Here is an 18,472-nt window from a genome sequence, read left to right on the forward strand (position 1 = left end):
ATTGGCTACTTATGTTCAACTTTAGTAGTTGATTCCAAATACTTTTCCAAAATACTGAAAATCATCCTTAAAATTATAATGGTTTCTAAAAGCTTTCCAGTAGTAGTATTTTTAGTCCAAAACAATGTATATGTGTTTAATGACTGAGAATTCATAGTAAATATTTATATCTATTTAGAAATGATATACTCATGCAAACTAGTAAAATAATGCGTAGAACGCACTTGGCTATAAATATATGTTTCTGATTCAACAGACTCTAGATAACACCCCCAAAAGAGGAGGAGCATGATGGAGGAGAGTGGAGGAGAAAAAGAAGAGAACAAGGCAGGAGAAGGAAAAGTGAGGTAAAAGGAGCAAAGGATGCTGATTCTGCCAAACTTGTCTGAAATATGCTGGGCATGTACTCTCAGCAAAAAGTGGGTACCACTGTAAAAATAACAGTTCTCCTGTTACAAGGAATTGATGTTTTCCTTCAGGCTGCATCATTCCTCCCACAGTTTTGGGAAGGATTTTTCCTGAGTAGTGGTCCAATCAGTGACCTAACTCTGATGTTGAGGTTGGGGATGGAACAGCTCAAGTAATATGAGGGAAGTCCATCTAACAACTAGAATCCAGGATGTCCTGGGACCTTGAATCCTTCAGAGGGCACTTGTGGGAACCCTAGATCAGGCAATTCAGAGGCACTTACTGGTCTTAGACTATGCTGTGTCTGTTAATTCTGTTTTATCAACACAAGTGCTGGTTTTGAAGGCATTGGAGCTATAATAATGACAAATAGGCAAAATGCAAATCAATTGCTTTTGATAGCATAGTTTGATTGACCGGATGCTGAAGTCACAAATTTGAAAATTTCTTAACCTAAAATGAACTAGCCTTGAAAAGTTTTGGAAATGTATAATGGATACTTTCAAGTTTATGATAATCTACTCACATACATATTCAACATTTGGAAATAGATGTCACAGGTAACAGAGGATGCCAAATTATCTAACTATTGTTTTAATTTCACAGATTGGATCTTAGGACCAAGGGTGTAGATGCTCTTTCCAATTGGCCTCACTTGAGAGGCACCAAATCTGTTTCTACGGAATGGAGTTAGGGCAAAATGAGAAGCAATCAAGACTCCAGGGCTGTATCTGCAGTAGTGCTTATGATCACCATTGATGATGTGGCTTGAAGTGAATATGCTCAGTTAGTGGTAGAAGAGGAGAAAAGGTAGAGTCAGCTCAACCTGTGTTGAGGGACAAGGAACAGAAGGAAGATCAGTGCCTCTCAGGGAGGGACAGAGGACAGCCTTTTGTCTTTTTTCACATTCACAAATACATGATGCCATATCTAGAATACTTTCTTTTATCTATGTGTCTATCCTACAAATATGAAATCTTCGTAATCACCTTACTCCCCCCAACAACAGTTTAAATTTTCATTGGGATTACATTGAATCCATTAAAAAATATTTCTATCAGCTCTGCTTTGAAATCTCTGTATTTACATCCATTTTGAAACTTTTTTACTGAGTAAAGAAATTTGAGTTGTTTTTTTATTCAGTACTTTAGAAATGTTTTTCCACTTTCCCTAACTTGCACAGTTTCCAGAAAGAAGTTGTTCACCTTCTTACTCTTGTTTTTCTGTATGTAGTGTCTGTTTTTCTTGTAGCCTTCAAGATCTTTTATGTTTAGATTTCATTATTTTGCCTATGGTGTGTTTAGGTGTGTTTTTCTTTGTATTTATCCTACTTGGGTTTCTCTGGACTTCTGAATCTGTAGTGTGCTTTCAGTAATTTTAGAAAGTTCCCTTTCCTTTCCATTTCCTAATATTACAATTACATGTATATTGTTTTGATATTGTTTTGTGAGATGTGCTGAGCTACTGGTTGCTCAGTTATTTCTTTCACTCCTTGAATATCTTCATGGTTCAGTTTGATTAATTTCTATTGACCTATCTAAAGTTCTCTGATTCTTTCCTCCACTGGGTACTCATTCAGTCATCCGTTAAACCCATTAAAGGACTTCTTCATTTTCACTTACAGCATTTCCATCTGACTCTACTAATAGTTTCCACTTCTCCGCTGAAAACTCACATCTGTTCACTGTGTTCATCTTTCCACTAGATCCTTTAACATAATAATTATAGTGTTTTAAAAGCCCTGTCTGATGGTTCCAATACTTGGTCTATCTCTGTTTCTGCTGCTTGTTTTATTTCTTCACAATGGATACTTTTCACTTCATTTTTTTCTGTGTCTCATAATTTTTTATTGAATGCTGGCCATTGTGTAAAAAACAGTTGAGATTGAAATAATGTTTATGCTTAGAAATGGGTACATCTCCTTTCTGTTAAGATGTTTGTGGTGACCATTTATTTAATGTAGTTATAATTCAGTTGGATATGGGTTTTGTTTTTTCTACAGCTAACTTCAGTGTACCACAAGCCTCAAATTTCTCCAGTGGAGTTCTATAATTACACTGTTCTTTATATAAAGCCTGGAGTGCCAGAAAGTTTGTCTCAGTATTGCTGTTCCACTCCCAGTTTTATCAGACCCTGAACACTGGTGTCACATGGGTCTTTTATTTCTTTATGATCTTATTCCTATCACAATGATGGGCTGCTAGTACCTGTAACTCAGTTCAAGGTTCCTGGTGAAAGCATGGGTCATCTCTGTTCTCCAGGTACTGCTGTGCAACCTCAAACCATGAAATGCCCAACCTGCCTGTCCCACCAAGGGGGCTCCCTCATTTCTCCTGCCCTACATTTAATATTTTTCTGTGAGCACCTGATGGAGGCCAGCTTTTTAGTGTTTTACCAAACTTTGTGTAGCAGGATATTAAATAATGAGACTGTTCCTGTCTGAGTATTTTCACTAGGTTCAGTAGCTGAGTACTCTAGGTTTCAAATAAACCCCCACAATTTCTAAAATAAGATGCTAGACCATCTTTTCAGGAATTCAACTAACAGAATATGAAAAACTTTATATCAACTAAATGGAGTCCCATTAAATTCTATCATTTTAATAACCCATTTTAACAAATTGTCCTTTACAATACTGTACTCTTACAACTGAACTCTGAATGTAATTTTAAAAGGTATTCTTCCTCAAAACATTTACAAACCATGGAATCTGGAAGAAATAATCCAAATTTACTTTTTCCTCCATTATCAATTAACAAAAAACCTTGTTTACAGTCAAAAAGAACTAACTAGACTTAGATCATTCTTCTCTAGAAACCCGTCTTTATAGCATCATAAACAATATTAAAAATAAAACCAAAAACACAAGAGATAAGGGGAGCTTCTTGGATCCAGGTAGGCAATAAAGGACTGTTATTATTCAGGCTTGGGTCATGTGTCCACCCTCCTTCTACATCAGTCTCTGTGTCTCAGGAAGTACAGGGCCACTATACTTAGCCCACCTTGGGTTCATCTCTCAAAATGGCCAAGATTGTTTCAGGACTCATTAAAAAAAATCTGTTTTTGATATATTGTTGCATATATTTTTAGAGTTATAACAGAATTTTCACCTCTAAATATTGTATGATTATATTTTACAAGATGAGCTCATGCAACCCAACTAGAGACTATATTTTTCTAGCTACGCTTGCAGCTTGGTATGGCCATGTGATTAAGCTTCACATGAAATATAAACAACAGGGAGATCAGCTGGGTGCTTTGTGACCACCTAGAGGGGTGGGATAGGGAGGGTGGGAGGGAGATGCAAGAGGGAGGGGATATGGGGATATGTGTGTATGTACAGCTGATTCACTTTGTTATAAAGCAGAAAATAACACACCATTGTAAAGCAATTATACTCCAATAAAGATGTTAAAAAAGAAAAGTATATGTATGTCACTTCTGGATCTGGATGAGAGAACTTTGAACTTTTACTCTGTGAATCCCTTTTTCCTTCCTACTGCCTGGATCACTAACGTGGCAGCAGTCAAACTTTGATCTTGCAGATGAATACTATGACTTGATGGGTACAGAAGAGCAGTATGCAAGGAAGCTGCATCCCTGAATGATCTTGTGGAGCAAAGTTTCCACTCAAGCCAAGAGCAGAAGGACTATAACATGTCTTCTAAGCCAGTGGTCCTTTTTTTTGGCACCAGGGACCGGTTTCGTGGAAGACAATTTTTCCACAGGCACGGAGCGGGGAATGGTTCAGGCGGTAATGTGAGCAATGGTTCAGGCGGTAATGCGAGCGATGGGGAGTGATAGGGAGCAGCAGATGAAGCTTTGCTCGCTCGCCTGCCACTCACCTGCTGTGTGGCCCGGTTCCTAACAGGCCGTGGACTGGTACTGGTCCAGGGTCCGGGGGGTTGGAGACCCCTGTTCTAAGCTGTAGCAACCGCCTCCTAAATGAGCTCTTTCTCCAGTGAGCTCTTTTTTCTCCCTCTTTTCCTGCAATCAGAGTGATGCAACAAGCACAGCTCTGAGCATGCTTGATAATCTTCAAAGACTGCCTGCCTCTGGAATAAAGTCTATGACCTAGGCCACAATTGACCTTTCAACTTCATCTTCAATGAGCCCATCAGCTACAGTGGACTTCAAGTGATGTGCAGCATTTACTCACTACCATTATATATTTGCTCATTCCCTTCCTTTAAAATACATTTCCTCTAATCTCTCTTTGATGAAATCTGAGTCATCCTTCAAGATACAGCAGAAATTACACCTCCTTATGAAGCCATCTATAACCCTTCCAAATATAATTGTTGCTTTGAAATAGACTCAAATATTTCATTTGTTACATTATGTTAGCACTGATATCTTCTCACTTTATTTTATACTATTTGCCCCCTTCAAGGTATAGTTTTGCCAAGAGTGAGAAATCTGCTTTAAACACCCAGTAAATATGGGTCTCCAATTGGATTACATGTACCAGTAAAATGTAAGTTCAAGTGTTGCAGGCAAAGATAGCATTGCTCAATTTTAATAATCCCAAATAAAGACAATTGAAAACATTGATCAGTGTGGCAGCCACACTGGCCATCTCATGGTTTTCTGAGCACACCAAGCTTGTTTTCACCTCCGCAACCTGCTGTTCTCCTGCCTGGAACACTATTCCACTTTATCTTCAAATGGCTTACCCCCTCACTTCAGTTACAACTTTTAAAAATATTGCCTCCTCAGAGAACCCTTATCTGACTAACATAGCTAGAATATCCACCTCCTCTGTCCATTACCCATTGACTTGTTACCATTCTTTATCTTCACCTGAAATATTATATGCATATACTCATCCATGTGAACACAAACATATTCATATACTAATTTATTATTTGAATAAGTATATTTCCTTTGCATGTTTTTCTCATAAACCTCTCTCTCCTTTCATGATTGTAAACACTTCAATATCTGGGACCATGTCACAATCTGTACCTACTGCAGGGATTAGCATACAATAATTACTCAATATATGCCTGTCAAATTGAATTGAATCAATATAGTGCTCTTCACATTTATTATTCATTTACCTGTGTTGATTTTTTTAATTGACTAAAAGATTAAGCAGTCCATCTTTGCAGGTACATACTAAGTGCTAAAATAGTTTAAAAAAAGAAATACAGCTTTCAGTTTACTGCCATTGTTGCTTCGAAGATTCATTCTGGTAGCATACATATGTAGCAACCCTTTGAGGTAGGTATTGAGTAAATATTTTTATTGCCAACTTTGAGTTAAGGAAATTGAAAATCTACATTGATTTTAGTATCTTAAACTGTAAAAGCACAAATGAATACTAGAGATTAGCTAAATCCACTTAGAGATAAATAAACTGCAGCTAAGAAAAACTAACAGAATTCCCAAAGTCCTTACAGACTTTTAGTGGACTAATGCCAGAAAGACTAATGCCAAAAAGTTGAAGTATTGGCAATGTTGAAATAGAAAATTATGCTTACTTCATACATGTTTTGAAGTTTAAAAAAGAAAAAACACTGATCATCTAATTTCACCATGATATTATATTGGAAGAGTATATTTTAGCTTTTAATATTAAGAACAATAGTATATAATCACATCTTAAAGGTAAAGTTTCCTAATGAAGATGAGATTAATAGCATTACATCATATATCAAAGAAAAAAGAAGGATTTTAATACTTCAATATGAAGTTCGGGAGACCACACAAGATGGTAGAGTAGAAAGACACTCTCCTGAGCTCACCCCCTCTCATAGGCACACCAAAATCACAACTATTTGCAGAACAACCATTGAGGAAAAAGACTCGAACCTACTGGAAAAGATCTTCTAAAACTAAGATCTACTATCTTTCTATCTATCTATATCTATATATATATATATACCTCACGGTAATTACAAACCTAGAACTTATAACAGACACACACAAAAAAAGAAAAAGGAATCCAGATATAACACTAAGGATAGTCATCAAATCACAAGAGAAGACAACAAAAGAAGAAGAGGGGAATAAAAAAGACCTATGAAAACAAGCCCCAAAACAATTAACAAAATGGCAATAAGTACATACTTATCAATAATTATTTAAATATAAATGGACTAAATGTTTCAATCAAAAGACACAGAGTGGCTGAATGGATACAACTATAAGAACCATTTATATACTGCCCATAAGAGAGTCACTTCAGATTGAAGACACACACAAACTGAGAGTGAGAGGATGGAAAAACGTATTCCATGCAAATGGAAATCAAAAAACATCTGGGATAGCAATACTTATATAACACACAAAAAAAGACTTTAAAACAAAGACTATAAAAAGAAACAAAGAAAGACAACACATAATGAAGGGATCAATCCAAGAAGACATACCAATTGCAAATATATATGAACCCAGTATAGAAGCACCCTAATACATGAAGCAAATATTAACATACATAAAGGGAGAAATAGACAGGAACAATAATAGTAGGGGACTTTAACACCCCACTTACATCAGTGAATGGATCATCCAGACAGAAAATCGATAAGGAAACAGTGCCTTAAATGACACATTAGGTCAGATGACCTTAATAGATATATACAGAACATTCCATCCAAAAGCAGCAAAATACACATTCTCTTCAAGTGAACATGCAACTTTCTCCAGGATAGATCACATCACAGGCTAGGCCACAAAACAGGCTTTGGTAAACTTAAGAAAACTGAAATCATATCAAGTATATGTCCCGACCACAACTCTATGAGACTAGAAATCAACTACAAGAAAAAAAAACTGCAACAAAACCAAACACATGGAGGCTAAACAATATGCAACCAATGGATCACTGAAAAATTCAAAGAGGAAAACAGAAAATACCTAGAGACAAATGAAAATGAAAACATGACAATCCAAGATCTATGGGACACAGCAAAAACAGTTCTAAGATGGAAATTTATAGCAATGCAAACTTACCTCAGGAAACAAGAAACATCTCAAATAAACAACCTAACCTTACACCTAAAGGAGCTAGAAAAAGAAGAACAAACAAAATTCAAATAGTAGAAGGAAAGAAATCATAAAGAACAGAGCAGAAGTAAATGAAATAAAGACTAAAAAAAAAATAGAAAAGATTAATGAAACTAACACCTGATTCCTTGAAAAGATAAAGAAAATAGATAAACATTTAGCCAGATTGATCAAGAAAAACAGAGAGAGGGCCCAAATCAATAAAATCAAAAATGAAAAAGGAGAAGTTACAACAAACACCACAGAAATACAAAGGGTTATAAGAGACTACTATGAACAACTATATGCCAATAAATTGGACAACCTAGAAGAAATGAACTAATTCCTAGAAATGTACAATCTCTGAAGGCAGACCAGGAAGAAATAAAAAATATAGAGTCCAATTACCAATAATGAAATAGAATCAATTATTTAAAAAACAAAAAACTCCCAACAAACAGAAGTCCCAGACCAGATGTCTTTCTCAAGGGAATTCTACCAAACATTTAGAGAAGAGTTAATACCTACCTAACCTTCTCAAACTATTCCAAAAAATTGCATAGGAAGGAACACTTCTAAACTCATTCTATGAGGCCAACATCCCCCTGATTCCAAAACCAGACAAAAATATCACAAAAAAAGAAAATTACAAGCCAATATCACTGATGAATATGGATGCAAAAATCCTCAACAAAATATTAGCAAACCAAATCCTGCAACATATGAAAGGATCATACACCATGATCAAGTAGGGTTTATTCCAGGGATATAAGGATTTTTCAGTATCTGCAAATCAATCAATGTGATAGACCACATTAATAAATTAAAGAATAAAAACCTTATGACCATCTCAATAGGTACAGAAAAACCTTTTGACAAAATTCAACTTCCATTAATGATAAAAACTCTCTAGAAAGTGGGCATACCAGGAACTTACTTCAACTTAATAAAGGTCATATAGGACAAACCACAGTTAACATCATACTCAACAGTGAAAAGCTGAAGGCATTTCCTCTAAGATTAGGGAAAAGACAAGGATGCCCAACCTCACCACTTTTATTCAACATGGTTTTGGAAGTCTTAGCTACAGCAATCATACAAGAAAATAGAAATAATCCAAATTAGAAAGGAAGTAGTAAAACTGTCACTGTTTGCAGATGACATGATACTATGCATAGAAAATCCTAAAGACACCATTAGAAAACTACTAGAGCTCATCAATGAATTTGGTAAAGTTGCAGGATACAAAATTAATATAAAAAGTCTGTTGCATTTCTATACACTAACAATTAAATATCAGAAAGATAAATTAAGGAAATAATCCCATTTAACATCATATCAAAAAGAACAAAATACCTAGGAATAAACCTAAGGAGGCAAAAGACCTGTACTCAGAAAACTAAAAGATGCTGATGAAAGAATTTGAAGATGACACAAACAGATGGAAAGATATACAGTGTTCATTGATTGGAAGAATCAATATTGTTAGACTGTCCATACTACCCAAGGCAATCTATAGACTCAATGCAATTTCTATCAAAATACCAAGGGCATTTTTCACAGAACTAGAACAAATAATTTTAAAATTTGTAGGAAACACAAAAGACCCCAAATAGCCAAAATGATCTTGAGAAAGAACAGCTCTGGAAGAATCAGGCTCCCTGACTTCAGACTATATTACAAAGCTACAGTAATCAAAACAGTATGGTACTGGCACAAAAACAGACACATAGATCAATGGAACAGACTAGAAAGCCCAGAAATAAACCCACACACCTATGGTCAATTAATTTATGACAAAGGAAGCAAGACTATACAATGGAGAAAAGATAGTCTCTCCAATAAGTTGTGTTGGGAAAACTGGACAGCTACATGAAAAAGAATAAAATTAGAACATTCCCTAACACCATATACAAAAATAAACTCAAAATGGATTAAAGACCTACATTTTATACTGGAAACCATAAAATTCATAGAAGAAAACCTATGCAGAACACTTTTTGACATAAATCATAGCAATATTTTTTTGGATCTGTCTCCTAAAGCAAAGGAAAACAAAAGTAAAAATAAACAAATGGGCACTAGATAATCTTAAAAGCTTTTACACACAAAAGGCTCCATTAACAAAACAGAAAGACAACCTACTGAATAGGAGAAAATATTTGCAAATTATATGACCAATAAGTGTTAATATCCAAAATATATTAACATCTCATACAACTCAACATGAAAAAGAAATTTTAAATTGTCAGAAGACTTGAATAGATATTTTTCCCAAGAAGACATATAAATGACCAATAGGCACATGAAAAGATGCTCAACTTTGTTGATCATCAAAGAAACGCAAATTAAAATGACAACGAGATGTCACCTCACACCTTTCGGAATGGCTAATATCAAAAAGACCACAAATAACAAATATTAGTGAGGATGTGGAGAAAAGGAAACCCTTGTACTCTGTTGTTTATTTATTTATTTTTTTTGTGGTACGCCGGCCTCTCACTGTTGTGGCCTCTCCCATTGTGGAGCACAGGCTCCACACACGCAAGCTCAGTGGCCATGGCTCATGGGCCCAGCCGCTCTGTGGCATGTGGGATCTTCCCGGATTGGGGCACAAACCATGTCCCCTGCATCTGCAGGCGGACTCTCAACCACTGCGCCACCAGGGAAGCCCTATACACTGTTGATGGGAATGTAAATTGGAAAATCATAAGGAGGTTTCTCAAAGACTAAAAATAGAACTACCATATGACCCAGCAATTCTACTCCTTGGTATATATCTGAAAAAAAAAATGAAAACACTAATTGAAAAAGTTACATGCACCACAATGTTCATAGCAGCATTATTTACAACTGCCAAGACATGGAAGCAACCTAAGTATCCATAAATAGATGAATGAATAAAGAAGATGTGTGTGTGTGTGTATATATATATATATATATATATATACACACACACACACAATGGAATACTACTCAGCCATAAAAAAAATGAAATTTTGCAATTTGTAACAACATGGATGGACTTGGAGAGTATTATGCTAAATGAAATAAGTCCGAGAAAGGCAAATTCTGTATATCACTTATACATGGAATGTTAAAAATAAAACCAACTTGTTAATATGACAAAAAAGAAAAACTCACAGATATAGAGAACAAACTAGTGGTTACCAGTTGAGAGAGAGAAGCAGGGAGGGGCAATATTGGGGTAGGAGCTTCAGAGGTACAAACTACTATGTATAAAATAAATAAGCTACAAGGATACAACACAGGGACTATAGCCAATATTTTATAATAACTATAAATGTAATACAACCTTTAATAATTGTGAATCACTATTTCACACACCTGTAACATATAATATTGTACATGAATTATAACTCAATATTAAAATAATTTCAGTATGAAATTCTATTTACATGGTGTTTTATTCTATTACTTATGATACAAGTTTGCCATATTAGGAACCTGATTAAAGCTGTGAAAAGTGAATCTCTAACATCTAAATGTTAGTACTTAGTTTTCACCTCTGCTACTGTCAAAGAGCCAATTTCAAAAAAATATATTGGTGAAATTGGGAAAGACTCTTAAGGTCTTCTCAATTCACTCAGAACATTTTGGAAATAGAAAGGTAGCTAATGAACCAAAGACCACACTGTTCTAGCAAAACAGCTCCTACCTATATCTATTCAGAAGACAACAGAGGCCTATAATTGGCCTATAATAAAAGGCCAATTTAATTATAACTGTCATTCTGTTGCTCGGTATAATCGAATGAAATTTTAAAGTGCATTAAAATGTTTCTTCTGTATGCCTCAACTTTATTGAGAATGCCGGAATTATTGCTCACAATGAAATTTAAATATGATAAGGAAGTACTCTAACAGAAGTAAAAAGTAAAAGCTGAGATAAAATTCTGTAGCATTGTCAGCTTTAAGAAAATGTTACTTAGAATTTATTTGCTAATTTAAAATATTTTCTTTTGAATTTTTACTTTTTATTATTTTAAAGCAGAATCCCAAATTATATAAGCTTCAAGATATCAAAATCCAGATGCACCTTAGCATAAACAAAGAAAAAAATCAGGAAGAATGTACATCAAAATCGTAGTGATTATCTCTGGACTATAAAATCAAGGGTTTTATATATGCACGTACATACTGCACATATTTTTATTGTCCTGAATAGAGAAGGCAGGTTAACTACAAGAGTACTCTTTTTAAAACCTGTAGGAGAGAGCAAAGACAAAACAAGAAATGCGTAAGTAAAAATTACCAAAAATACCATTCACACAAACAAAACCTTAAACCTCTTTCCCGATTAAAAAAAAATTACCAAAAATACCATTCACACAAACAAAACCTTAAACCTCTTTCCCGATTAAAAAAAAAAAAAAATTACCAAAAATACCATTCACACAAACAAAACCTTAAACCTCTTTCCCGATAAAAAAAAAAAAATTACCAAAAATACCATTCACACAAACAAAACCTTAAACCTCTTTCCCGACAAAGCACCCCTGAGAAACAGGCTGTTGAACTATCTCATCCTACAGTTACTTTGTTCACATTCACGCCTGCTGTTCTGTATTTAGGGCGGGCTAAGGACACCTAAGCCAACTGTAAAAAAGGGCCAGGCTTGGGTTTCCAACGCCAGGTGTTGAGGAACCGCGCGGACTTGCCACAGCCTCACCCCACAAACCGTTCTCCAACCTTGATTTAAAAAAAAAAAAACAGTTTAAAAACTCCAACAGTTAAAGCCACAAAATAAGCTCATCTACTTTCGGTTCTCCTTATCCCCACCGGCTTTAACATCCTGCTCGATTTTCAGCTTCTAGAAGAGTCGATTTCCGGAGGAGCCAGACGCAGGAAGAGGGCGAGGGGCGAGCAAAGGCAGGTGAGAACTGAGAGCCTGTATTCCAGCTACAGCGCCCGCGCCAAATAAATTCCCTCCCAAATGTGGTCATTCGCGCACTTTTCCGTTAACTAACAACCGCACAGAACCCCCGCCCATCCCGGCCCCAGACTGCAAGCCGGAAGGTAGCTGGCGGCCGCGCAGGGCGATGGTATGTCGCGGCTGCGAGGCCAAATCGAGGGCACCTTGTTCTGGGATGTGCTGCTCCCCCTCGAGATCCACCCAGGGCTGCACAAAAAGCCCTGCAAAGGAGAAGGAGCGCATCGTACCTCAACTGCGGAAAGGGGGCTGAAGTCCATTCTCTGACTGAGGACCAAAATCCAGCCCCTTTGCTGAGGTGCTGCGTGGGGTGGCTTCATCCCACCCCTCCTCCCTCCTTCAAACGTTTTCTAATTGCCCCCTGCCAAGCCTTGGAGAAACCTAGAAAAAAGACAAGAGGGTCCTTACCTTCAGACAATATATCCCAGGATATAGTTTCTTGCTTATTTTTGTATTAACTATATTAAATTTCATAAATTCTACAAAGCTATATTACATGGAATAATTTAATCTCGTTTACACTCACCAACTGTTAAAAATAACTATAAAGTTTACTCTTATTTGTTTACCATGCACTTTTTAAATGCATGGTCCATGAACAAATTACATCAAAATTAGCTGTGGTACTTGCTGCAAATAGGGATTTGGGACATTTTTTATCATCACGCTAGATGACTTATGGATAATAACTTTTGTAAACTGTTGATCATCTACACAATCTAATAATCTAAAATACCTGTTTAATTGAAGTTTGAAGCTTCTTTGCTTGGATAACTATCCTCCTTTGCAGTAAAAACAAAAAAACAAAAGCAAGCAAACAAAACACCCCAAATGCACAATTGTGTAAGCACAATTGTGTAATGCACAATTGTGTATGAGATATATATATATAGATAGATAGATATATAGATATATATATAGATATACTTAGCTCTGATTTCTAAGTTTTTTCTTTATTGACCTGGGTATCACTCTCTTCCACATGACATTTTAACAAACAATGTTGTTTTCATTCTGGCATTAGTTTATTACTTTATTTTAGGGCCCACTCTTCACTTCTGCCATGGAGATATTAGGATCACAAAGAATTATGACCATATTTTTCATTAATCGATCATTCAATAAACATTTAATTAGTACTTAATTCACCAAACTCCATACCAGTGCTAAGAAAACCAACCATAAGCTTCTTCACTTGCGCTGCATGCCTCTCCTTTCTCTCTTGAAGTACATCCTTGACTCTTGGCCTGTGCAGAAAATGATTTTCCTTGTCTTCGCTTGATTAGCACAAATTTGATTTGCAATAACGTAACACTAGATTGGATTAAAGGAGTTTTGAAAGCATAGGAGCTACAAAGATTCCTGGAAATGAAAGTCCTCAACACCCTTGCCTGAAGGCTGCCCCTACAATGGTCACTATTTTTCCACAACTGCAGGTAAGAGTCTTAAAATTCAAAATTCCAACATGCCCAGATTTTATCAGGTGGTTCTTTCTAAAATGGAAGTGCTTTGTCCTTGACCAGCCAACGAGTGACAAAAATCTCTTATTACAAGTTGATAACATGCCAGAAGACTAGCTGAATAGTAACTTCCAGGTGCATTCAAAAATTTTCTATTCTTATTTGTTCACCCATGCAACTACTAAGACCCCCAAAAGAGGGGATCATTGTCACTGGGAACCATGAGTCACCTTTGTCCCAAAGCATGTCTCTGTGCTCAGTATATGTGGTGGAGTTTTGATTATACTGTGGGTTCATCAATATTTGGTTTTTCAATAAAGCTTTAAAATTCCTAATCCCCCTAATCTCTTTAGATACTAAATCATATGGGAAGTTAGCTGGAATGGCATCTAAATCCCAGCCCCAAATTTGTGAAGTTAGTGAACCAGAAGAAAATTTTTTCTTCAGGGTCAACTCCATTTTGGGGGGAGTTCGTATGCTGTCTACTGCCTTAGACTCTGCAGTAGCTAGAATGAACTCCTTGTAATTCTACAAGCCGGACATATTCTCTTAACTCTGGGCCTTTGTCTTAAAAAGACACTCATGCTTCCTCATCTGATACCCCTTATTTGTTAACCTCTGTTCCTCCTTATGATCCCCTACTTCCTAACTTCCTGAGGCTGGAAGGGGTGACCCACATCTGTGCTGCCATGCCTTGCATGTTGTCACTCCTGAAACAACACTTTTTATATAATTATGAACTTGAAATTGCCTGTGCACTTTTGTCTCCCCTACTGTCTCTTGATCTCATGTATTGGTCAGAATCATATATTGTTAGTTGCCAGTGCAGAGCCCACCACATAAACAACCAGTGTAGGCTGAGTAAATACAAGAACTGCCATTCCATTTACTATGTCCCCATTATATTCCCTGCTTTCCCAGGTATCTCAAAATACTGGATACAGTTTTAGGAACTAGTGCAGATGGGAATCACCAAGGCAGAAAGGACATGCTCTCCCATCTGAACCTGTTGTCTTGTTCTCTTAGGGACAGAAACTCTATATGCTCTGTGTCCTCAAACTTCCTCCCATGACAATTACCAGGAATTAAGCTATTGCCTTTATCTCACAGGGTAATTATGGTGTTTAAAACAGTAAAGAAATTACCAGAATCATGGAAACCCCTCATAGTTCCACTGTAGTTGATGTTTTTTTAAATCAGTTCAGGTGCTTCTGCTGAAATAAAATCATGCTTTTTCTACGAGAACCAATATCTCAGTGCACGTAATACACACAGGCTGACAGCGTGGTAGAATCTGAACGTTATCCATTGAGCCATGAAACAGCAACTCTGTAATCAGTCTTCATTTCTTCTTTGCTTCTAAAGGCGGAGGAGCACAGCTCTGCTTTCCTGAGGGAGGTGAGGTAATTCTTAGTCACCTTGCAGTTTCTCCAACCAACACTGGAATGAGAAGTCTGAGAGTTGAGCAAGTCCTGAAGCCCACTGGTCTCATCTAGAGAAATATGCTCCATACTGCATGTCTGGATGGTCTAGAAAGGGGATAAAGGGGCAGGGAAAAGTGCTGTGTCTCCATCAATCTGCCCAGTATACATGACCAGTGAATGGAATATGCAACATTCAACACAAGAATGTTGACATGCAATTAGAGATGTTTAACAATTAAAAAGGGGTCAAGAGTGAGACAAAGGACAATGAAGCTGAGTGAAAGCAATATTCACCCATTTTGTAGTTCAAGCATAAGTTGTCATCTGTTGTCATATTTTATATACACAAAGCAAAGGTTCCAGGCAAAAGGCCTCTCACATACTTGAAAACTAATTAATAATTATTGACATTGCAGGAATAAAAGATCTATTTCAAGTAACTTTTGCACAAATTTTTTGGAAGCCAGTTTCTCAACCATCCTTGCACGTGGTATTTTATACACTAAGTCAGCAGCTCTGCCATTCCTAGAATTCTCTCCTTACTTCTCAGCCTTATCTTCAGCTTGAAGACAGCTTATGCTGTCTTCTCACCTGTCAGCTTGGTCTCAAAACAGGGTATTTCTTAAGGAAATACTTCTGTGATGAAGTAGGGATTAGGGGCAGGAAATTATGAGAAATGCAAAAAAGAAAAAAAGAGAGAGAGAGAGAGGAGGCCTCCCTCTAAGAACACAGGAAAGAGCTTAAGGAAGCTCAGGAGAGCTGGCAAGTGTCAGGTGGGTTCTTGTGGTCTCCTCAGTCTCAGATTAAATTCTGCAACATATGTGTACCTTGAAAATAACAAGAAGGTGAGAGCATTTAAACAATCTCTCTACAGCCTGGGGAGGTCCCTCTGTGTGCAGCAAAGATTCATCTCCAGGTGGAGGCAGTGAGATTCTGTGGCAGGGACAGGATTCTCTCTCTGGGGCGAGAAGCAGGACCTCAGGTTCTAGCCCTGGAATATGCATAGCTGGCAGGGTATCAGGTTCTGATCACTTCTCCGAAGCTATCATATAATTTCAACACTAATGACTTCATTATTTCTGCTAACCCTTATGTCAATTAATAAACTCCTTGTTGTAAATTAGAAATGAATACTTCCTCTGCTAACTCCTAAGGTGATGATACCAGATTAGGGCAATTCACATGCTCATTAATGACCCCATAGGTTTAAACCAGAGGCAGATTGGAAGCACACAGCACACTGCTTATTGAAAAATACTTTAAATTACCACATGGATAATTTAATAATTTGTTTTCTTGTTTGCCCGCTAGGATAAAAACATTGGATGGTGCAACTATAACAAATGAGACTGGTTTTGGTCCAAACCAAGGAGACCAGTACAATCCCTCATTCCAAGCCATCTTTCCTACATGACCTACCTTAATATAATAACTCCCTGTCTGTACACAGTTGAACATTAAGGTATGGCACCATTGCTTATTAAATACTTCTCTAAAAAATGAATGACCAACAGATTGTGATACTCAAAAAAATATTGCTTGAAAAAATGATTTTCTTTTTCAAAAGGAAAATTACTTTTTGTTGGGTATGTTTTTCTACTATTATAAAATAATTTGTAGTCATTGAAAAAATCCACAATATTCAGAAATGTATAAAAATAAAAAATAATCTCTAGTACCTTCAATTAGTGAGAAATAAGGTTGATTTTGGAGTATGCAATATATTATTCCAGGCTTTTCTATACTAATTATTGATTTATAAGTATTTCATTGATAGAATAATTTTATACCTACCATAAATTGAATTATTCTCAACCAACATGCCAAATTTATTATGAATATTAACTTTAGTTCATCTGGAAAAAGGTTTGGGGGTAGAGAGCAAATTCAATTGCTTCATATTGTTGTGAATTAAAATTTTAATCAACAGAGAACATCCTCCCCATAACAATTTCGAAAAGAAGGAAGACTTTTATTATTGAGTAAAAAGAACCAAGTATATGCATATAGGTAGGCTGAAAGTGACTAGAAAGTCAGGATAAAATTTCACACTTCTTCTATAGCCAAGCAGGTAACACCCTTTTGCACTGTTTTTAGCCAGTATGTGACATGTTTCCTTGGATCAATGGTATCCTGTTTTCCCATGAGTACTGTGCAGCACAGTTTGCTGTGACATCCTGAACTTCCTATACTATCTTTTAAAGAATTCACCCTAATCTCACTTGAAAATTGAAGTAGCTACTGTCCAGTTAATTGTCCTCATCTGAAAGAATAATAAAACATTTCTAAGTTCTCAATTGTCAGGAAACCTGAAGCTCTAGGTTTCTGGGTGTTCATACTTCAATAGGGGTGAAGCCCAAACACTTGGAGACTCCTCTGGTTTGTATAGCTGCCAATGGTTTTATTTAGACCCTGGAGTTTTATTTACATTCATAAGTTTAGAGAAAAGACACTGATTCTTTGTTACCAAAGAAACCCTCTGAAAAGGGGATAGGGAAATGAGCTTTTTCCAGCAGGTGTTGTTCACTTTTATTTACCTTATATTACACACAATTCACAAGAAGATTCAACTGTTCCTGGAATTATTTTTTGGTTGCCTGATAAAAACAACAGATTGTACTGGTCAGGAGAAGCAACAAGTGATTTCTCAGCATTAGCCCTATTTCAAAGCAGCCCTGACCTACTTTCACTTTCAATCTCACTTGTAGTAACAGTAACTAAAGTTTCAAATTTACCTTTGACCAGAATTTTACATTCATGAAAAATATAGGGATGAATTATAGACCTTATAATTTGCAAAATATTGATCAGGGTAAGTTAGAGAAGGCAAGAAAAGAGACAGGTAGGATAGGAGGGTCCTTGCCCAGTTTCTCTCAGATTAGAGTTGATGTGGCCCCAAACTCTGTTGACACAGTGACCGATCATTTTAGGATCTGAGCCAATTTTCCCGAAAGTGCAGGTAAGAAACTTAATTTGGACTAGGCTTTACATTTTCCAGTTATTTCACAAAGTCATCTAAATATTGTCGGATGACTGTGACATTGGGGAAGAAGCAAGGCAGGGCATAGTCATTTTGTTTTTCTTTGTTGTGGGGAGAACACATTCATAAAATAGGCCCCAGCTGGCTTTTTTATAAGGGTAAAGACATGTCCTATAACATTTTTAAAAAATGTTAGTGTATGTATAAGACAGGAACAGAAAATTGCTCAGCTCAAAAGTACACAGTAGGTGAAA

Source organism: Tursiops truncatus, chromosome 1, assembly GCF_011762595.2.
Source record: "Tursiops truncatus isolate mTurTru1 chromosome 1, mTurTru1.mat.Y, whole genome shotgun sequence".
NCBI lineage: Eukaryota > Metazoa > Chordata > Mammalia > Artiodactyla > Delphinidae > Tursiops > Tursiops truncatus.